Genomic DNA, 24335 nt, shown 5'->3' with positions numbered 1-24335 from the left:
GGAGGTCGCAATCACTGTCGTCGTCGATTTTGGTGAGGCATTTCTTCATCCCGAATTCATTCTACCCACCACCAATCCACTGCAATTCGATGAACTTTCTTTCGGTTCCCTTTTTAGTCCCGGAAACGTTATTCTAAATGTCCAGATCCGGTTGAGATCCCACCACGAATTATCGTATCACGACGGGTAGTCGAACTCGAAGGAACACACAACGCATCACCATCCGACGGAGACACACCAAAAGATGACAATATATGGAGCACTCTAGTCAGAGTAGTGTAGCTCAGCAGCGCGAGCTCACCACCAGCAGTCAGTCAGTCAGTCAGCCAGCGTGTATAGAAGAGACCAAACCAGCAGACCGAGAGCACGAGGATTGAACGCACACGCATACATCCGGGCGACAGACTGGTCCGGGGGAGGGCCAGTCCGTAAATCGCGTCGAAATTCGACGTGTAAACGCTTGTACGACATACTTTAAAAATAACTGCTTCCTATGCATATCTTAACGATTCCTAGAACGGACTGTCGACTCAATGATTCAAAATAAATTCCCTGATATTGTCTGATTTTTCAGTCGTTTTCTTTTCTGAAAAATTTAGGGTTTAATCAATTAAACAAAAGATAAATGAAGCATCCTGATTAAAGTTTAATAGGTGCATCCACATTTTTGCTACTACACTTTTCTGGAAAATTATAACTTTATGGTTTGATTACTAAGTCAAGCGTTCAGAATCATAAGGGCATAACTGCAATGATTGATTTTCTCTTCGCAAAACCACAGTTAAGTGAACCAATTTTCCGAAATTATTTCAATACAGTGTAGTAAATTGTTGTATTAGCTAGCAAAAGCAACATCACACCGAGCATCACACGCACTGAGAAATGTTAATCCTGCGGAGTTATTATCAAAAGAGAAGATCGATTAAGTGAATCGACCATCGCAGTTAGGCCCTTATCCTTATGATTCTGAAAGCTAGAAGGAAACCATTTTTTCCTCTGGATTCTACTATTTTAAAAACACTATCGCAATTATAATAATTGGCAATGATTTCCTCTGTTATAGGAAACAACTATTTATTCGTTTCCGAGCATATAATAAATAATAAAATTAAATATTAAATATTCAATAGGTGAATTGGATGTAATGTCGGCCTAAATACCCCTAATTTGGGCCCATACATAAATTCAGCAATCCATTAGTACCGTCCCGCCGCGTTCATCTAGATAAAACTGATAAATAGCAGATTTTTAGCGTTGGGCCCAATCTTAGATCCATAGGCCAACATTAGAGCCATTTCTCCTATGTAAATCCACCATTATTCGAGCTAAAGTGGTATGGTTATAGAGACTCCCATTCACATTTTCTTAATTTATAAGTTTTAAAAGCTAGCTGAAAAGTTTCGAGAACATGCAGCATGTTGTTCGTAATGATATTTAAAATTTGATAGGTATATGGTATGGCGAATACATAGTACAACCAATAACAGATCCAATGGCGAATTTAAATAATATATTTGATAATTATTTAAATAGATTCAAGTAGTTCTGAGGAACATGGTACACATCCAAAAGCTACAATCAAGTTTCGTTTTTAAAGAAAAAAAAAATTAAAGTGATTTGAGCTAAATTAAGCTTCTAGATCGAATAAAGTTTTTCAATCTCGGGATCTTGGTATGTTCGAAATTTTAAAAACATTTCAATGCTTATAAAATTTGTTCAAATCAGGCATCGTCCCATTTTCTCAAATGTTACAACTCAAACGTTATATTTTTAGACCAACAATTGAAATAGGCGCGGAACAACTAAACGTAAGCGATGGCTTTGAACGCAATTTTCTCGAGAATTAAAACACACCCACGCATATTAACAATCCCAAACAGCACACGTCCATCCAACACGAAATAAGTTGCATACAAGTGATCACAACTGTGGGATGGGATGCCATTCGATAAAGGAAGTTTGCTCTATTAAATTCTGGTGTTAGATTGGATGTGTTTTTGATTCTCGGGAAATTTGCGTTTAAAGCAAGGGGTAATCAACTCTGCACACTGTGCCGAAACACAGCATGGCACACTATTCGGCTCTTTAGGAAAAACGTTGATAAGTAGGATACAATCGACATAATATAAAACGGTATCACTGTCGAGAGTTGACGTTTTGCCAATCGTTGTTAAGGTTGACTTCTTTGTTTACTCCATTGGACTTCACATTGGGTTCGGATTCCAAGGAAAAATGCTGTGAGTATTGCCTGCACCTGTCTGCACCATGAAACTAAGTTTATCTCATCCGATTCGTAGCGCAAATTCCAGCGGCTCGTAGTTTCGTCCAGAATAGCTTCACAGAGTTCTTCCACACCATGGTCGGTTGAGAGGGTCGATACGACAGTCAAAATGGCTAAAATGGGTTCCCTCCAGCAACGGTTGGTCAAATTCCTGTAAGATCGTCCAATACGACGGTACCAACAATCAATACGAAACTAACGATTTTAAATTGGCTCACTACTTGACTAGTCTATTGGTCCCAAGCAAACGATTAACGTACCCCATTCTAGTCGAAATTCTAGTACTACTCAATGTTTGTTTTGATTCGCTATGAAAGTTTGACAGATAAAATGAGGGGTTAGTGGATTTTCCTATGTTTCGAGGGGTGAATCGATTAGCTTGGGACCGAAGAGAGTACCAGAGCTGAGCCAAAAAGTTGAGCACGTTTCTTCGGGACCATCTGGTCTTAGAGTTACGTCTATGGTATAACCATAGTATTTCTGTTTTCTTTTGATTCTGCGTTCCGTTTTACATCGTTTCATGTCGTTTTACTCCATTCCATGTACTAAATGACGTTTGAGCAATTTTTAGTTTTCAGGGCGTGCAGATTAACGGGGTTTAAATTAAAAAGTGTTCAGATTAAAAACGATGTAATTACCGGGGGTCCACTGTACTGAACATGAATCTTACAGGGTGTCGACTCAATGAAGAAAACAAAATTCCCTGATTGTCTAGCAATTTAAAAAAAAAATCCAGGTGCAGTATCTACCCTTTTTGACAACACAACCCTTATCAGCTATTACTTTCCTCAGATATACATAAAGACTGTACTCGAAAAAAATGCAACAGACAAAAATGATCATCAAAAATTCATTTAAGGTCGGATACTTTTGAAACTCTCAGGGAATAAATAAACACATATTAGCTATGTTTATGCAAAGTTGGTTTATTCAACCTCCTTTCCTAGGCTAAATGCCCGCACCTACCCATCAAATCCTGTGCAACATTTGCGCCATCTTTCTTACACACTTTCATCCACCCTTTCTTCAAATCCTTTTCGTTTTTGAAGACATCCCTGTTTTCCGGAGCTTGCCCTTCATAATCGCTCAGAATTTTTCTATTGGGCGAAGTTCTGGCGAGTTTGGCGTATTTGCCTCCTTCGGCACAAAAACAACATCGTTGGCTTTGTGCCACTCCATCACCAGTTTCACGTAATGGCACGATGCCAGATCCGACCAAAACAGAGTGTCACCTTCGTGGGACCGGAGGAAGGACAGCTTCTGGAGGCATTCTTCTATATATATTTGGCCGTTGATGGTGCCGGTCGTTATGTGCGGCTTGCTGAATTTGCCACACCCATACTAAGTACTTCTTGGCAAATTTGTCGACCTTTTTCTTCCGGAACTTCTCCGGAACATCCAGGCGGGACTTGCCGATGAAAAACTCCAAGCCGGGGATCTGCTTGGCGGCCGCTTTAATGTACGTCTCGTCGTCCATTACTATGCATTTCGGCTGCACCAACAACTCGCGGTACAGCTTCCTGGCGCGGGATTTGGCCACCGTATTCTGTTTATCGGTTCGGTTAGGCGCCTTTCTTACCTTGAAGGCATGAAGTCTGACCCGCTTCATTGTCTGCTGGACGAATCAGCCGGAAGAATTGACCTTCTTGGCCACGTCTCTTTTTTGTCATGCTACTTAGAATTGTTCAGAATCCTCCGTTTGGGATGACTGTAGTCCTCCCTGAGATTGTCTGGAATCCGGAATCCTTTCTGCGATTGTCCTCTCTGGACTGTCATGAATGCCCCTAAATTTTTACTGAAATCGTCCTTTCGACTGTCCAAAATCCCTATTGGGTTTGCCCGAAGTCCCCTCTGATATTGCCCGGAAGCCGTACTGAGAGTGTATGAAATCTTTTCTGATAATTGTCTGGAATCACCCCTAGGCTAGTTCGGAATCCCTCCGGAGACTGTCATAAATCCTCTTTTGATTGACTGGAATCCTTCCAGAGATTGTCCGAAGTCTTCCAGGGATTGTCCAGAATCCCTCTGGGACTGTTCTGAATCCTTCTTGTCATTGTCCATCAGAATCCGTTTTATTCCCAGCGTGCTATACGAAAGTGCAATTGTCTTTCCATTGCCGAAATATCTTCTCGGTGAAGCTTTAGTTTGAAAGGACACCGCTTAAAATGTTGAAATATGTATTACAAACTTACAAATGCAACTACGCTCCTTTGAAATGTTGCCACTGAATTATCTTTGCTTGACAAGCATCGGTTTCAACACAACAACCAGGTTGCTATGTGTAAATGTTGTTGAGCAATGCGAGTTACTCAGAGTTACTCAAAATTAACTCCGATTATACTCATGATCGAAAGGTGTCTTGCCCAAGTTCCAAACTGTTTCACGATCCACCTGTGGGACTGGCCTGGATTTTTCACCAACGCTCCCATAATTTTTTGTCGAAGCACTTCTTGCTTGGAAGCCATCTCGATAACCACTTGACAGATTGTGACGAGATTTGTAACATTTCACTCTAAACTAGTTTTACTCAAAATTTCATCAATGTTTTATCTATGCAATAACAAGTTATACACAAAAGAAAGTGTTGCATTTTTTCGAGTACAATCTTTAGTTCTTCAAAGTGACTGTATCCAGAAAATCTAGTCCAGTCCAAGGGTCTTGAAATCTTATTGTTTTTGAAAAGAGGACGAGGTATATTTTTCCAAATTTTTTATTCTTTCGCTTTTTTACCCGGTGACTTCAAATTCCCAGCTTTTTCCGGTTTTCCCGGTTCACTGGTCACTCTGCATTTTACATATGAAACACTTGTTTTCACTTCCATTATATTTGTTTTGCCCTGAGCACATTTTGAGACCCAGCTCTGCAAGTAAAATATTCCGAATAATACGCTTAACCAAAAGCTAATTCGCGGGCGGATTCCCCCAGTGCGAAATCGTAAAAACAGCGCTTTCACCTCTAAAATTCTGCAAGTTAATTACATCTAAATTGCAATAACAGCAACTAAAGTAATACGACAACTTCTCTAAGCAGCTTATTTTACGAGCTAGCAGGTTTCAAATGAAGACCTAGAATACTCAATAAAGCCACTCTAGCTGTCAAGGCAATACTTGTCTACGCATATTTGAATCATTATTCAATCATAAAAGTGCTACTCCAAGTAATGAAAAAAATCCTCCCAAGCAAGACCATTCTCCTAAATTCTCATTAAGTTAGTTCTCTGAGCTAATCAAGCCTTTAAGAACACAATAAGAAACAATAACTAGAAGTATTCAGAAAAAAAAAATCAGCATCTCCTCTTAAAGCTGGGTTTAGACAAGGCAAGTCAATTGATCAACTCAGGCATGGTTTCGCCATTCAACTGACTTGATCAACTCACTCGAATTGAAAAAAGTTGAAGCAGGCTCAACTCTTCAAGCAAATTAAATTCAACTGAGTTGATTAATTACTTGCCTTGTCTAAACCCAGCTTAACTCTTTGTCATTCTTGCATTTACCCAAAAGTTAAATTTTGTCAGACGCAATCAGGTGTAACATCTATAAAGAGACGCATACACCCATTAGCAGCTTAAATTTTGCAACAACTAACAGCGTCTGGCGTCTACGGAAATGGATTTTTATTTCAGGAAAGCTCCCAGTTGCAAAAGTTCAACATAAAGCAAAAGTGCAACATCAATCATTGAACAACCACAATTTCGCAACTCTATTTAAAACTTGAAATGAAAAACCATCCTCAAACTATACCGAGCAATTAAGTTGCTTGAAACTAACGAAGTCAGTCATACATATTAATAAGTTTCTGTAATATATAAATATTTTCCTGAATTTAATTCAATTTCCTGAGATTCCCTAATTTTGCAGGTTCAAAAATGAATTCCTTGATATTTCTCCATTACTTTTTCAATGGGACGTATCAGCTTTTGTAAACAATGCATTTGATCGTCAGTTTGGCGTAACTGTGTGCGAGCTGCACACGCATACTAACAGGTAGGGGAAACTTCCCCTGTCTGATGGTAGTGTTGGTATGCGTGAGCGAGCTGCCAGTTACGCCAAATTAACGATACAATGTTTACAAAAGCTGATAGGTCATTTTGAAAAAGTAATCAATTTCATTCACTAGACCAGTCTACCGCGACACTCACACAGAGAAACGGGACGGATCCCTGTGTACCACACCGCACCGGGAGACGGCACCGAAAATCTCAAATATTTCACCTACATTCTTCCTAATTTAGAATACTATTTCCCGAGTCCCTTCTCACTCAGTAGGGAACAGTGAAAATATAAACCATAATAACCGTATCTAACCTACGTACCAATAGGAGCCCTGCCTTTTGTGTGTAGGGGTTAAATCTTTCCTCAGTCGAATCAGTCGTTTGCCCGCTCTCTGCTCTAAACTGTTCCGCTCACATCACTATTAACAAGATCGCATCTCCCTGCTCCTCAACGAATACCATTAGGAAGACTTGGTTGGTTAGTTGGTTGATTGGTTGGTGGTGTATGATTCTGGCGATGATGCTCACGGGAGCATTATTATTTATCCGAACTGGTTCACTCTCGTTCTCTCAATTTCCTTCGCCGATGTTGGATTGTTTTGTTGGATGAGGAGACTTTGAATGGGGATGAAACTCTGGAGAGCGGAGAGCGATGGGGGCAGTCGGATGGGGATAACTTTGATATATTCAGTGGTCAGTACGTACGCTGATTGAGCAATTGCGGGCAGTGTTGGCAGGGATGTAGTCTTGAAGCTAGCTGATACTGCATCTGACCCATATGGTAAATGTTTGTGCGTTGAATGGGGACTGTTAGTAGATAATGTGATCTGGAATCGATGGCGAGATTTGAAGTTCCTTGAATATATTTTTTTTCCATAGAATTCGATCTTAATTAATGCGCATAGACACCATGAATTATGGTAGGACAAAATAGATGTGGAATGAGGATGGATGAGGCAGTGTGTCGTTCCCTCTCCGTGAACTTTAGGAAACATTAGAGATCTCCAAGAAAGGCTGAGGAATGAAAAGAAATACTGAGAATCTTAGGTAAGTTTCATAAACAAACTGCGGGAACATAAGGGAAACTTCTGGAAATGTTTGTGAACTTCAGGATATTCAAAGTGATTGAAATAGCTTCATGAAAACTGCATAAACTTTTAAGAAAATCTTTGAAATTTAGTAATTGTACCGGATTCTCTAGAACGTGCAAATTCAATCTGTGATCTAGGTGTTACGATCGATTAGAAACTAAGGTTTAACGAACACATAAGCATCGTAACTGCTAAGGCATTTGTCGTCATGTTTCTGGTTTCACCGATGTTTATTGTCTCAAGATGCTATTCTAGCCGGCGCCGGTGGTGTAGAGGTAAGCGTGACTGCTTTCCAACACCGCAATGGGTCTGGGTTCAATCCCCGTCGAGGTCGGTGGGATTTTTCTGAGGCATAAAAATCTCTGGTCACGTCTTCCTTCGGAAGGGAAGTAAAGCCGTTGGTCCCGGCCCATGTGTGTTGAATGGTGAATGGGTGCGATATCCTACGCAGGTGTAGAAGCTGCCTTCCTGCACATTCGATTGCCGTCAATGGATGGTAATCGATGTCCGTCGGTGATTGGCACTAGATTGCGGAACAGAGACCGACGTTAAATAAAGGAAAAGAAGAAGAGATGCTATTCTATCGCAGCATCTTAGAATATGCTTCGGTCTCCATTTTACGCTACACATATCCTTGCGATTGAACGGATTCAGAAAAGTTTTATAAGATTTGCCTTGCGTCAGCTCCGGTGTAAAGGACCTTTCAATCTTCCTAGTTATCCCGACCGATGCAGGCTGATTGATTTGGCATCCCTCTCGTCCATGCCAGACGCCTCAAATGGATTATATCATTCGAGCAGTTTAAAATGACGTTTCTTACCACTCGAACTTTAACGTGGAACAATATTTTGATATTTTTTCTTCTACAACCTCGAGAAAATAGGGTCTTATTTGTAATATGCTTGAAAAATCTGGAATTTATTGTTTCATTTCCGTAAAATCGCTGGTAGAAGGTCGTCTCAAAACTGCTCGACAATATGATTAATTGCAACGACTGTTTATCTTCGGTCTCATCACAGGCAACGTGGACTGTTCCGAACTTCTGGAACTGATTCCGGGCAAGACTCCTCTACGACGATTCCGTAATCCCCCGTTACTGACAATTCCATTTCCACAGAACGAAGTTTGGATTCAATAATTGTTTTAATTATTATTTGCGTTCCTTTAATGATGTTTGTAACGACGAGGGCAGCAATCAAGAATTTCGTCGTAGCTCACTACTCTTTCTAGCATTCAGCACTGCGATGCAAGTGTGAAAGAGTAAGCTGTTTTGTTCTGTCGTACCTCCTTCAGTTTTACCGCTGTCAGTATGCCTCGAAGTGTCAGATTGTCCAAAAATGTCAAAATCACGTTAGCTACGGTGCATCTATATGTGGTTGACAAGGATAGGGTTACCCTGCGAATTTGACTTTATTTTGACCAAAAATAAGTTTAGTGCTAGAATATTAATTACAATCGTTTTCTCTATAATCGACACGTGAGACGCACTGAAGCGAAACTTCGCACGAATCCGAAAAGTTTTTGGTCGTTTGTCAACTCTAAGCGGAAGGAATCCAGGTTGCCTTGTTCCATGTTTCTCGGGAATGACTCGGCGAAAAAGGCGACTTGTTTGCTCGTCATTTCAGGCAAGTATAGTCTGTTCCCAGTCTACAAAAAAGGAGATAAACGGAATGTCGCAAATTATCGTGGAATCACCTCCCTGTGTGCCTGTTTAAAACTGTTCGAGATTATCATAGATGATGCTCTGTTCGCGTGTTGCAAAAATGAAATCGATACAGAACAACACGACTTTTACCCGAAGCGCTCCGTGTCCACGAACCTGGTGCAGTTTACTTCTAACTGTTTGCAATCCATGGATTCAGGATGGCAAGTCGATGCTGCGTATATGGATCTAAAAGCTGCATTTGACACGGTGGACCATAATATCTTGCTTGCCAAGCTGGAGATACTTGGCGTCCCGTCAACGGCTGTGGATTGGTTCAGATCTTGCTTGGTGAATCGATATGTATGGATTAAGATTGGCGCGTCGGAATCGGATGTTTTCTCAAACAACTCGGAAGTTCCGCAAGGCAGTAACCTAGGACCTAGGACAGGTTTTCGATCTTTTAAAACGACGTCGCCTTTCTGATACCATCAGGATGACACCTTTTGTATGCAGACGATACGAAAATCTACAAAATTATTAAAAGTCTCTCGGACTGTTGGGATCTCCAGAATATGTTAGGTATGTTTGCTGACTGGTGCTCAAGAAATTTGATGAGTCTAAGCATCGAAAAATGTAACATTATTTCCTATCACCGAAAAATCGAACCAATCATGTTTGACTATGTTCTCTACGGACGCTGTCTTGCTCGTGTAGAGCACATAAAGGATCTCGGGGTTACCTTGGACAGCAGACTCACTTTCAGAATCCACTACAATGACATCATCTCCAGAGCTAATCGACAATTGGGATTTATTTTCAAAATTGCTGACGAGTTCCGTGACCCGCTTTGCCTCAGGTCACTCTACTGCTCGCTTGTACGATCCTTATTGGAGTCAAGTTGAGTTGTTTGGTGCCCTTTCCATGCTAGCTGGATCACTAGAATTGAATCCGTCTAACGCAAGTTTGTGAGATATGCTCTTCGTTTCCTCAACTGGCGTGACCCAACGAATCCGTCTCACCTCTAATGCCGTCTCCTGGGAATCGAACCATTAGAGATGAGACGGACGGTCGCTCAAGCTATGTTCGCTGGAAAGCTGCTTACGGGTGACATTGACTGTCCAACACTGCTGGCTCAGCGAAATATGTATGCCCCTGAGAGACCTCTTCGTCAACGCGACTTTCTGTTTTTGGAACCACGGCACCGAAATTATACACAACACGAGCAAATTCGAGCAATCAGCCGGCAATTCAACAACTTCTTTTATATGTTCAACTTCGATGTATCAGCTGGCGTGTTTCGTCATCGGTTACTCGGCCTTTTCCGTACCGTTGATCGTAACTATTTAGTTTAAGTTTTATTCATTTAGACAATAATTGTCAGTTGAATTTTTCAATATACAAATAAACAAATAAACGAAAAATGTTCAGATTAAATTAGTTTTTTAGTACGTAGTCGAAGATGGTGAACAAACAATTACATAGATATCCAGAAAACTTTAGGTAAGTGAGGAAAATTGTGCACACTTTAAAGAAGTTTCAAGTTCCTCAATGAAGCTAGGGCTAGAGAGCTTTAGGGAATTTCAGAGATCTTAAGGGTAGTTGCAATAACTTCAGCGAAGCTCAAAGAACTTCAAGAAAGTTCAGACGTTCATGGAAGTTTGAAGATCTGTAAGAGTAAATTCCGATAAATTCAGGGAAATTCCATAAACATCAGAAAAAAACATCGAAAATCTTTAAGAGAATCCAAGATTTTTAGGGAAGCTCAGAGAACTCCAGAGAACTTAAGAAAATTTCTAGGATCTTTTATGAGACTTTACAGAGCCGAGGATTCTTGTTCACTATATAACAAACATCCTAAAACTACAGTCAATAGGTACAACACAACAAACACTTTATCTTCCGCTGTCCAATAAGTCTCCTCCATCAAAACGGGATCCGCTTCCAGTGGTTTTATTGTATAACAGTATCGCCAACGGGGAGCAGAGCGCTTCCTTTGCAGAAATGAACGCAGAACGTGGTCAGCACTCACACACTCATCACTAAACGATTCCTTTCCAAAGTCGACGACGCATCGACCGGAAGAACTGCTGATGAAGAACAATGAGGAAGACCACACAACGGTTGCTGCCGAGTAAGCAGACGATCGCGTGACACACATCGAGAGTGGTCTGCTTTAAAGAGACTGAATTGGGTAAAGAGGCGACATCTTATCCATTTGACAGATCTTCTGCTCGATTGGAATAACTTTTCCTATGACTTCGACACTTGTTCCAATTTTTACATGTCGTCTCTCTATAAATTCAGCCTCTTTAGTCTGCTTCTTTCGACAGCTGAGTGAACACTTCCAAATTCATTCATATAGGTATCATCATTTCATGTGATTTTAAAAAATTTTAAAATGAAAAAAATAAAACTGTCATTTCACAGATAGCAACGCTTGTCGGATGCTATCGCGTTGCTATATTTGTTGACCCGCTGTTCTCCGAGAGGCAGATTGTTATTTCCCACACTTGAATAGGTGCTCTCTTAGTCGTGGTTCTATGCTTTATTGAGATTTTATTCGTTTCGAAAGGAAATTGGATAAGTTTTGCAAGAGAAGGGGAATTTATTAAGATTAGGCATTCATCGATCTAGGTCGATGTTGTTCATTTGTCAACTTGCCAATCCCAACTTAGTTTACCCATTTTTTTGGGAAGATTCAGTGTGGGGCCGAACTGGGTGCATTCTACCCAAATTTGAGTACTTTTAAAATAACGTGAAACTGACGCTATGGAACACTTAAATGTTATTTAATATTTTGAGATTTTTCCTTCTAGAACCACGAGAAAAGTAGCCAACATTATTGCGTTTCACAAAAAATAGAAATTAGTTGGTCTAGTTTTGTGAAATCGCTGGTAGAACGTCACGTCAAAACTGCTTGACAAAGTGGTCAATTAGTGAAGCATAATTTATTCTTGGTTTATATCCAACGTTTTTCGGTTTGAGTCCCCATGTCTTACCAAACGTCCTCTTACTAATACAAAAAGCACTGGTTGCTTTCTTTTGAACTTGCTTTAAATGTACATTCCTATAGAGTTTACTATCTAAAGTTATACCTAAATATTTAACTTCTCACATAAATTGTGATTCTATTCCTTCCAAAGGTTTTTTTTAATAAGACTTCGTTTTTTGTAAAAGATACAATTGTTGTTTTTGATGGCTTTATTTGTACACAGAAACAAAATCCATTGGCAAAAATACTATATTGATGGTTTAAATTAAATACTCCCACCAATAGATTTGTGCAGAAACGAAATTCATTTAATTTTACTATTTTTTCTATCAAAACTACTATGCCGTTTGAGTAAGCATAGTAGTTTTGACAGAATGGTAGTAAATTTGATTATATTTTTAGTCAACTATACTGAAATCATGGTAGATTTAACGGCATTAAGCGTAGTTATACTGAAAATAAGTGTTTTCTGCAAAATAGTATACCTAACTATGGTCTTTGTTTCAGTGTAGTCCTTCCCTTTTACACCATAACGTAGTTACATGCAATGCCGTCTGCATTCTGTTTGGAACGGTTGCATCAAATTTTCAGCGGATTTAATAGTTATAATTAACTATATCATCCGCAAATTCAATAACGTTAAATCCTAGCGATGCAAAATAAATGAGAAGTTCATATACTGCTAGAAACCATAGAAGAGAAGATACAACTTTTCTTTGAAGACAGCCTTTTGCGGCTGTTACCTTTATGGTTGATTCACCAAGATATCTTTGCAAAGAAACATACAATTCGACATTAAGCATGCATAAGGGCGTATACGCGATGATCGATTCTCTTCGTCAATTTTCTCTTTTGTTAATACTCGCTAGATTTAACGTTTCTCGCTGCGTTTGCTGTTGCTTTTGATAGACAATACAACCTATTACCACTCTGCATTGAACAAATTCTAGAAAAAAAATTTCGCTTAGCTGTAGCAATGCAATGAGAAAATCGATGAAGAGAATCGATCATCGCGTATTCGCCCTTATGCATGCTCACTGTCGAATTGATCAAAATGTATGAGTATTTTTTCATTGAATCAAATTTACGCATGAAAGTTTAATTGACCTACAAGGTAAACAAAATTGGCATTCGTTACTCCTCAGGTAGCTATGAACCCATTTATTTATTATTATTCCTAAATATTGCATAGCTTCGATATAACGTAATTTCGATACGTATAATAACGTAGCGAAATGAAAAAGTAAGTTACGTTATATCGAGGTATGGCGTAGTAGTTCTAAGATTAAATTCTAATTACTGCATTTTTTTTTACATTCCAGGACTTTAGACAGTTTTCACTATATCCTTACCCTTTGTTAGCCCCTAGAATGTCTGATGCTGATCCGAGATCCAAGTCAGATAATTGAATGGGCCACGGACTAAATAATTCTCACGCATACGAACAGGCACACTGCTCAATGTTCACCATCCCGCAGCATAAGAATATGCCAACAACCGAACCAGAGAGGAAAAAGAAACCCACAAACAGCACTAGGTACATGGATATACACTTCCGCTTCACGGCAAAAACTGTCAAAAAAATTATTTTCATTCACTCGTTGTCATAATCAACATTGTTGCAGCAACTTCAACAGACCGATATTGTCCACGATGACAAAAATAATACTAAAAGTACCAAACTGGATTATTGTATATCGTAGATACATGATATCTACCATATAAAATAATCCAGTTTTATGCTGTCGACTCGTACACAGACCTTGGTGTTATTTTGTTATTATTGTTCTATAAGCTGGATCGGACTGGTAACCTCACGCACTAATACTCATGCACACCAACGAACATCCAGGGAATCTCCCGAAGCAACCGCAGTTTTCTTCACCACCATGCACACACACACACACACACACTGACTCAAACCGAGAGTGCGAGGAAAATCTCTGGAACATCCTCTTCGTTCGTGCCGCACTCCCTTGCCTACCACCACCGTAGAATATTCACAAGCCAGATCGACGAAAAATTTCCGATGACATTTTTTTCACCGCCCAAAAATCACTACGATCGACGAGACATCCAGATTGACCACCTCCGCGCGCCCACCGCAGTACCGTTAGTTAGAATCCGGATGGAGCTTGTGCTCTATGCTTATGCTAACCTTTGCTTCGAGTCTTTGCACTGCTGCTTCTTCTTTCCAGCTGCTACTGTTCGTTGTTGTTGTTGTTGCTGCTTTACAATATTCCACCATATAAAACCCACACACGGCGCGGCCGAAACACTCCACCGACAACGATCTCAGAACTATCCACTAGACACATGCAGCACTGGCTGGTTCGAACGGGAGACTGGCGGCCAACGGAGCTCGCTCGATTTGCTAGAGAAAACCGCGACTCGCGAGTTGTAAACAGAAAAAGAAGGGATTGCTAGAGAAGAGAATCGTCATTCGTTTGACAGGGTTGCCATATATCCTGAATTAGGACTAATTACACAATATTTTTTCTCTTTCCTGATAAAACTATCAAAACTTCATGTTCCATGATTTTTAATGAATCCCTGTACCCCCAAATCTGCAAACTTAATGACATTTATTCGATTGAGATTTTTTTAAACATGAGGCTTAATTTTGGAAGACGAAACGACTGACTTTTCCTAATAAAACAATGTATGGTTAATAAGCATATCGACGTTTGAGGTATCATCCAAACTATTTGTGGAATGGTTCAATCATTTGGGCACATGTTCATGTTCATACAAGTTGGAAGCGGTACAGCTCTCTCTCTCTCTCATACAAACATAATATATTATCGCTTCGTTCGGCCTCTGATTTTCATCCATGACTAATGTCGTTTTCGTTTTTGCGGTGTAGCACTGGTGTAGTGTAAGCAGGAATAAGCGCGAGTCTTTGACAGCTCAACACAATTTGTTTGTTAACAAAGGTGCATCCTATATCTACACCCTAAAATATTTCGGTGTACGGCAGTGTAGCACCGGTGTAGCTACGCCGCAAAAACGAAAACGACATAAGTCTTCATCGTGTATTCACTTTCAATATTCATGAAATAATGGCAACCCTGGATTTAACAGAGAGAGTTTCTCATTCTATATTTCTCTCTATTTTATGGATCACTCAAATAAATTTCGCTCCCTCCTCACACACACCTACGCACCACATCTGTCCAAAGGTTACCCAGCCTGCATGCTGTGGCTGGCAGCATTTTGGTAACCACCCCTTGCAAAGCTGGGAAACTAATTTGTCGATTCATCAATATTCTTCAGCTCAGCGTTGTCAGATAGTTTCCAAGCTTACCCTAATAAAAATAACCATAAAAGAGAGCTTTGAGTGTGTTGGTTTATTTCCTTTAAATTCCGTTATAATTGCGGTGGTGTTGAGTACTTGGCACTGATGAAGTCTGCAAGTAGTAGACGAAATACGCATATCTGTCAAAAGATAAGCAATTAATAACGGAATTTAAAGGAAATAAACAACACACTCAAAGCTTTTCATAAAGGGATTCCGTTAAGAGGTTCGACAAATTTAAAGGATTCATAAAAGAGAGCTTAACGACGTGTTCGGGATATCATCCAAACCATTTGAGAGATAGTTTACCCATCCGGGATACAGTTCGTATATGGTATTTATTTATTAGGGTATCGGTAATAAAGGTTTTAAAAAATCGGTATTTATCGGTACACACTTAATTTTTTTCGCCGAGATTTCAACAGCCGAGTATAGTTCTGCAATTTATTTTGCTGAGATTCAGTAAAACAATTGCCGAGACTCAGCTAACAAATAAAATTTTGCTGAGATATCAGCTAACAAACAGATATTTTGCAGAGATATCAGCAAAAGTAAATGCCGAAGTAATCGGCTGTTGGAGATTTTACCGAGCTAGATTAAGTGTGTATTTCCTATTTTTATAATATGTTTCCATTTTTGCCTTTTTAAGGTGAACTTTTGGACTAAGAACGGAAAATCTACTTCCAGCAGAAATCAGAAGGAATTTTCGGGAAATGTTTGAATTAGAAGGAAGCTGGAAAAAAAAAAACTTCCAGAGAAAGAAGAAGGAACCCTTCTGGATGATGAAATTTTTATGAAGAGTCGGACAAACTTTCGGAACTGGAAAATTCCAGGAGTAGTCATTTCAAGGGGAAGTCAGAAGAAGCTAGGAATACCATCCAATAGAAGTCGGAAAAACCTCCGGAGGAAGCTTCCAGAGGAAGACGAAAGAGACTTCTGGGAGAATTCGATCGATAGTTCCGGTAGAAGTTTAAAGTAAATACGTGGAGACATTGGAAAAAAAAAGCTTCCTGGAGACATTATAAGATAGTTTGGAAGTAACTTCTGGAGAAAGTCGGAAGCCAGAGGATTTACGGGGCAGTCGATAGAAACTTCTAGGAGAAGTTGGGGAAAAAATTCGGAAGAAAGAGATTTCTGAGGGATGTCGAAAGAAATTTCCGGTGGAAACCGGTAGCATCTTCTAAGGATAGTTGGCACAATATTCCGGGGAAATTTGAAAAAAAAAAACTGTCCGGAGAAGAAGAAGAACATTTTGAGCGAAGCCGAGGAAAGTCAAACTAACTTTCCGGCACCTGCCGGAAAATAACTTACGGGGAAAGTTGGAAGAAACTTCCAAGGGAAAATTTAATACACTTCAGGAAGTTAAAAAAAATATGATCCTATTTGTTTACTGTATAATAGTACACAGAAAAAAAAGTTGTTGAATATTACATCCACAGACAAACAGACATAACACATTGAATAATTCTCACTGTAAAACATCGTCGCTAAAACATTACCGCCATCTGTTGAGCACACTGTGGTGGGTAGTACACTGAACAGATGGCGGTAGTGTGTAAACGTCAAATGCAACGGAATTGACTATGCGCGCCACAGGTGGCGGTACTACCAACTGCGATACTTTTAAATTGTCCGTTAAATGCTTGTTCGATGAACAACTTACGAGTGTTATGTCTGTTTGTCTGTGTTACATCCAAACTGCTGCAACCAGGTCAATCCATCGGTTGTGTAATATAACCAAAGATGAATACTAAGATGAAACTGTTGGAAGAAAAACTTTCTATTTTAGTGTCCTCTTTCACGGTCCCTTTCATCCAATGAATACCCCCCGTATTCGAGGTAATTTTGTGGTTTTGCTGCCCCCTCGGTAGAGATGAAATTTTGCGCAAATTTTGATCAAAACAATCACACCCAAATCAGAGATGTCCCATTTTTTAATTACTCGATTAACAACTAATCGATTTTTTTATCGCTGTGCTGCCATTTTTCCACCAATGAGAGTGCAGCACATGTTTGAAACGTCATTTCAAATATATGGACTGTACTAAAGAGCCTGGATTTATAAAGAGACGACATGTCAAAATTGGAAAAATCGATTGTCTGTCAAAGTCATAGGAAAAGTCATTCCAATCGAGCAGAAGACCTGTCAAATAGATAAGATGTTGCCTCTTTATAAATTCAGGCTCTTTAGACTGTACATAAATAATGCACAACCTTGCACCATCATTGTCGGGAATCACCGCCTCGAACAGCTGTCACCATTGTCATCACACATTCACCACATGGTCTCTCCTAGTGACCGACAGGTGGCAACCTAAGCGTCACACTCGCTATCCATTGCTCGAGCAACATACGTTGCGGCTAGTTGCCGACAGGAGGCCAACCGAAAAATTGAATTCGCACGTGTGATATCGTCGGTAGGTGCACTCGCAGGAGGCCCCGTGGACACCGTAGGACGTCGTGGGACGAATATAGGTGCCGGAATTCCGTAGCAGAAAAGAAGAACAAGTAAGATCGATCCAACATTTGTACCATACTAACCCTACTACTAGAACGCCTGGACGTTGTACCAATTATATAAGTTTTACACCAGTGCGGCTTTTTTTTGATTTGGCACATTAGCGAAGAATAATTATGACCCACATGTAGCGTAGGTTCCCTCAGACGTATGACCTTCTTAAGTTTGGTGGAGAGAGAACGTTCGTTACAGTTTTCGGTGTCGGGACGAGTAGAATAGGCTCTGGGTAGGCAAACCTTCAAAGGAAACCTACCTACCCTGGAAGTTGAATTGGTTTGGTAGGTCCATTATTCGTTGAAGTTCGGGTATTGAAGTTTCGGCCGTGGGTTAAGGCAACAATTAAGGACTCGCCCTGAGGTCTCGCAGCCGGGTACGGGATTCTTGTTTGAGAAACGTGCTCCTTCGCGGCAAGATAAAGCTTGCCTGGCGCTTAAGTGGAGGTTGTATTGCATCCGAGATTTAACCCTCCCATGTCCCGGGCTAATCACAAATTACGTCCACACGGTAACTGAAATCAACACGAGTGTTCACCCGAGGGGGGCGACACATCTAAATCTCAAGTTTAGATGGTCAACAAATCTCACACTAGCGAATCAATCTTCGAACAATCTTCTTTCATTTGTCGCATCTACTTGCATCGCTCATCAATTTTTTGCAGGAAATCTTCAGAATCGTCATAAATCTTCTTTCTATCTACTCAGCGTTGGCGCAGCTAGCCACAGCAAAACACAATCTTTTTTGCATCGTAGATAGAGTCGTCCCCCTCGTGTTCACCGGTTGATCTTATAGCTGAAAAAGCATATTTTTGCCTGAAAAAGCTCTTATTCCGCTTAAAATGTTTATTGGGTTTAATCGTAGTGTAGTTGTTTCTATTTGTATATTACACTGGAGTCGCTTTTTACGCGGGTGATATGTCCCGCGTAAAAAAAAACCGCGTAAAAAAAAACCGCGTAAATTCCGGAATCCGCGTAAAAAAAACCGCGTAAATTCCGAAATCCGCGTAAAAAAAACGCGTAAAAAAAGACCGTGTAAGAAAAAACCGCGTAAAAAGCGATATACCGCGTCAATTCTGAAATCCGCGTAAAAAAAAACAAAATCCGCGTAAAAAAAAAACCGCGTAAATTCCGGAATCCGCGTAAAAAAAACCGCGTAAATTCCGAAATCCGCGTAAAAAAAACCGTGTAAAAAAAACCGTGTAAAAAAACCGCGTAAAAAGCGACTCCAGTGTACATCAATTATAAATTATACTCAATGTTGAGTTCCCACACTTCACTACCCCTCTTTGGGTGGTTTTGCGAGTGGTTTTGCTCCTCCGTTTTTGACAACAGGAAAGGAGACAAACTCAAAAGTAACTAAAAGTGAACTGGCCGTTGGGTACTTGTTTCTTACCGTGTACGAATAAAGTTTATTGAGGCTGTGTTCCACTTGGTGAATTTTCACTTAAATTTGACGCTTCGAAAATAAAATCGACAGTGAGCATTCATAAGGGCGAATACGCGATGATCGATTCTCTTCATCGATTTTCTCTTTGCATTGCTATAGCTAAGCGAAACTATTTTCAAGAATTTGTTCAATGCAGAGTAGTAACAGGTTGTATTGGCTATCAAAAGCAACAGCAAACGCACCGAGAAACGTTAAATCTAGCGAGTTATTAACAAAAGAGAAAATCGACGAAGAGAATCGATCATCGCGTATAGGCCCTTATGCATGCTCACTGTCGAATTATACTCTTCGAAAATCCCTCTCTTGTTGATCGTCCGATTTTCGAAAAGGTGTTTGTCAAAATTGAGTCCTGATCTGTCAGAGATAAGTCTGCTGGAATAGCAGGTTTATTTGAAAAATTTCCATATGTCAAATTTAAGTAAAAATTCACCAAATGGAACACAGCCTGATACCCTGGACAGACTATGGCTCATTTCATGTAATATAAGCTGTCTTGCAATGAGCACTCATACATCTAGTTTTCGCTGGAAATCCTATGTATGAGTGCTCATTGCAAGACAGCCTATATTACATGATATAAGCCATAGTCTGTCCAGGGTATGAGGCTAACTTTGAGAGAAAGACGAGTAAACGTCAAAAAGGTCTATTTGGTGAATTTTCACTTAAATTTGACAGATGGATAATTTTCAAACAAACCTGCCATTCCAGCAGACTTATTTCTGACAGACAAGGCATCAACTTTGACAGACGTTTTCTCGAAAATCGGCCGATCAACAACAGAGGGATTTTCAAACATCTTAATTTATTTTCGAAGTGTCAAATTTAAGTGAAAAATTTCCAAATGGAACACAGCCTGAGTCATTTAATATCTGGACGCACTGTTCATTTTACTGCAGTGCTCCTTGTGGTCGGATCTGGAATGTTTTGATAGCAGTTTGTTTTGAAATTTTTTTCCTCTTTCAGATCGTCATGATTAATTTTGTTTAAAAAAAGCTATACATGATGGAAGCCGCGAACTGAAAATTAATTTTGGACACCATCTTGGAAAATCCAACGAGGTCAGGTTCAAAAATAGTGAAGTCGTTGAAATTGACTAGATTGACCGTGCGTGAACTCCCTGGCCGACGAAGGGGAGAAAGCCACAAACACTGGCGATATACGCCTCCTTTACGATATCTCACGACACCTGAGTGGAGCAAGGATGATCCCGAGGATGCCAGTGAAGGACACGACTGGACAATTGCTTACCGACCCCACTGACCAGCTGAAACGCTGGTTTGAGCACTTCGAACAACTTCTTTAAGTTTCGACGGCCAACCAGCCATCAACATCTCGGCATGATCCGCCTAGGGTGCGGCGCATCACTCGCGCCAATTCCGAGGCCCCATCACTGCAGGAGATTGAAGCAGCTATCCTAAGCATGAAATCCAACAAGGCTCCAGGGGTCGATCGCATATCAGCAGAGATGCTCAAAGCTGACCCCATGCTATCCGCACAAATGTTGCATAAACTATTCCGTAATATCTGGGACACCACGACTTTTCCGGCCGACTGGATGCAGGGCGTCTTAGTGAAGGTCCCAAAGAAGGGGGATCTGACTGTGTGCGACAATTGGCGAGGCATCATGTTACTGTGTATTGTTCTCAAAGTTCTGTGCAAAGTTATCCTGAATCGGATACAGGAGAAGATTGACGCGACTCTCCGACGGCAGCAGGCAGAATTCTGTGCCGAAAGATCTTGTGTGGATCATATTGTCACGCTCCGCATCATCCTGGAGCAGGTCAATGAATTCCAAGAGTCCCTTTATTTGGTATTCATTCACTACGAAAAAGCTTTCGACCGTCTCAATCACGAGAATCTGTGGGGCGCCCTGAGACGCAAGGGAGTCCCGGATTAAATCGTCAACCTCATCGAAGCGCAGTATGAGGCTTTCACGTGCAGAGTTCTGCATAACGGAGCCTTGTCCGACCCTATCCGGGTAGTCGCTGGTATGAGACAAGGATGTATACTATCACCGCTACTGTTTCTCATCGTAATCGACGAGATCATGGTAGGTGCAATTGACCGTGTACCGAACCGTGGGCTGCTTTGGCAGCCTATCACCAACAATCAATACGAAACTAACGATTTTAAATTGGCTCACCACTTTAGTAGCCTATTGGTCCCAAGCAAACGATTAACGTACCCTATTCTAGTTGAAATTCTATTACTACACTATGTTTGTTTTGATTCGCTATGAAAGTTTGACAGATAACATCAGGGGTGTGTGGATTCATGCAGAACATGCAGGGATGAGTGAAATAGCTTGGGACTGCTTGGGACCGTTGTTCTGGTACTGAGTGAGCCAAAAATAATAATGATTTTCTTCGGGACCCAGTGGTCTTAGAGTTATCTCTATGCTATCACCATGGAGCATCTCAACGACTTCGATTTGGCTGATGATGTTGCTCTACTAGCACAACGGCGCTCTGATATGCAGAGTAAGCTCAATGACCTAGCCGAACGCTGCTCTGCGGCGGGTCTCATCATCAACGTCAACCAGACCAAATCGTTGGATATCAACACGGGCAACCCTTCCAACTTTATGGTAGCGGGGCAAGCAGTGGAGAAGGTCGAAAGTTTCCAATATCTTGGCAGCCAAATAGCGTCGCACGGCAGGACCAAGAGCGACATACGTGCACGAATCAAGAAGGCTATAGGGCTGCCTTTGCGAGTTTACGAAACGTATGGAGATCCAACCAGATAAATCAACCCACCAAAATCCGAATTTTCAACTCGATCGTGAAATCTGTGTTGTTATACGCCAGCGAGACGTGGTGTGTATCAGCGATGCCTGCGGTATATAATTCGTGCCTGGTGGCCTCACAACTGGATCTTGAATGCCGAGCTCCATCGTCGATGTCATCAGAAGCCGATAACAACAGAAATTCGAGAGCAAAAGTGGAGGTCGGTCGGCCACACACTTCGACGGGGTGGAAACGAAATCTGCAAGCAAGCGCTGGATCGCAGCAGAGGCAGACCCAGGGGCTCATGGCGGCGGAGCCTCAATAAAGAAATTAAACAAGTCGATAGGAATCTGACCTGGGCCCAGGTCAAGGCAAAAGCGAGCAGACGCCCAGGATGGAAGTCTTTCACGTTGGCCCTTTGCACCGCTGGTGGTGCACAGGACCCTTAAGTAAGTAAGTAAGACCGTGTGCCTCGCCGTGTGCAGTGTTCTAAAACGTTTGCGTGAGCGGCATACTATCGATCGGCAGGATCATAGCAAGCGTCGTAGTGGAACTATAATCGGAAGCTGCATTTGAAGGTGTTGAGAACGGTTAGGGCAGCCCAGGGCTGTCGGATTATGATATCGCCAAAAAATGCAATGCCAGCCAAAGCACCGTCAGAAAGATTCGTCAGCGAGAAGGATTTCGATCTTTTCGGGCCAGTAAGCAACCAAACAGGACACTGAAGCAGAATCTAGTTACCAAAAGACGTGCCCGGAAGTTGTACAATAAGGTTCTTACAAAGTACGAAGGATGCATCCTCATGGACGACGAAACGGACGTAAACATGGATTATATGGGCAGCTTCCCGCGAGGGGGGCGACTCTATCTACGATGTAGGAAAAATTGTATTTTTCTGTGGTTAGCTGCGCGCACGCTGAGTACATAGAAAGAAGATTGATGACGATTCTGAAGATTTGTTGCAAAAAGATGATGTGCGATGCAAGTAGATGTGAGAAATGAAAGAAATTTTTCGAAGATTGATTCGCTAGTGTGAGATATGTTGAGCACCTAGAATTGAGATTTAGATGTGTCGCCCCCCTCGGCTTCCCGGACAAAAGTTCTATAAAGCCACTGGTCGAGGTGATGTCCCTAGCATGTTTTCCTGAAAAACAAGACTAAGGATTCCAAAATGTACAAGCAGGAGTGCCTGAAAAAACGTATTATTCTATACATTAAGGCTCACAATGGACCTGTAAAGTTTTGGTCTGATTTGGCAAGCTGCCACTACAGCGGAGAAGTTCTACAGTGGTATCGAGACAACGGGGTGGATTTCTTCGAAAAGGACATCAATCCACCCAACTGCCCTCAATTCCACCCAATTGAGAAATATTGGGCAATTGTCAAACAGAAGTTGAGGAAAAGTGGAAGGGTAGCTCGGGATGCGACAGAGATGAAACAAAACGGCCGCTCAGGTTAGCCAACAGAGTGTCCAAAATTTGATGAGTGGTATTCGAAGAGAGATTTCGAGATTTCATCTAAACCAAATCGGAATAATTTTGTTCGCTATTTTTCCTTTAAAGTGTAATAAATGCCCTTCATTTTAGGTACCGTAAAACGGGGTATCTTTGATTATGCGGATAACTTTGATAGTAGAATATAATTATTTAATTTACTATCTACCTTTTTTTTCTGAATTAGAAACATCGGTTCCATATTGTAGCTTAGGGCGTTTCCCTTGATATCGCATATAATGTTTATATAGTTTGTGTTACATGTTTGCCAAACATATTGAAAAACAATTTTCTTGCTTTTTGTCTGTTTAAAAAAGCACTCAAACCATCACGTATGAAATGTATTTCTGATGCAGCCATCACAAATGCAATGTTGTCTTATTATTGCTAATGGTGTTTCTGATTATATACTCATTCAATGTTTCATATTTATTTAACTAAATTGTTTGAGATTCACGCATGTTTTTCTACATTCATCGAGCATGTTAAAAGCGGTCAGACGGAACACTTCGCTAGGCCCTCGATCCCTGGTCTAGCCAACGGGGATCACTGAGGGTGGGTTCTACAACAACCTCTTTTGTGGTGGCTTTAGCTCGAGCATGAAAGAAGATCCTTCAGGGTCGGCTGTAGGTATATACAGAATGTTCGATCAAGGAATTGAAAGCACTTTCTCTCTTTTTAATTAGTTCTTTTATTTCGACTTACTGTGTGTGTGTATGTGGGTAGTGTCTCACGATGCGGCCGGATGCAAGCTCGAATTGCGGGAATGTCGCCTTTGCCTTGAGGCTCGGGGTAATGCCTACGCTGAATCCTAGAGGGACGGATCGTACGCCGGATTGGCGGATCACACTCCTTCA

The 24335-nt window shown here is 40.9% G+C and overlaps 1 protein-coding gene across 7 annotated transcripts in view; it reads right to left on the bottom strand.

The window, feature by feature from the left end:
- The window catches only part of RhoGAP71E (Rho GTPase activating protein at 71E), a 156097-nt gene extending 141772 nt beyond the window's left edge, over positions 1–14325 (bottom strand). For 5 of the 7 annotated variants that reach the window (XM_065225231.1, XM_065225248.1, XM_065225240.1 and 2 more), the window contains exon 1: positions 14159–14325. The gene's annotated coding sequence lies outside the window, so the exon portion shown is untranslated. Of the gene's footprint in view, positions 1–69; positions 128–163; positions 237–14158 lie in introns of those variants that run through there. The other 2 variants (XM_065225207.1, XM_065225215.1) reach the window with 2 other exon arrangements.
- Positions 14326–24335: the final 10010 nt, after the last annotated feature.

The sequence above is a fragment of the Ochlerotatus camptorhynchus genome, unplaced genomic scaffold (assembly GCF_037179485.1).
Source record: "Ochlerotatus camptorhynchus isolate MF236.1 unplaced genomic scaffold, CSIRO-AGI_Acam_v1.1 ptg000021l, whole genome shotgun sequence".
Classification (NCBI taxonomy): Eukaryota; Metazoa; Arthropoda; class Insecta; order Diptera; family Culicidae; genus Ochlerotatus; species Ochlerotatus camptorhynchus.
This window is presented reverse-complemented; position numbering and strand designations above follow the sequence as displayed.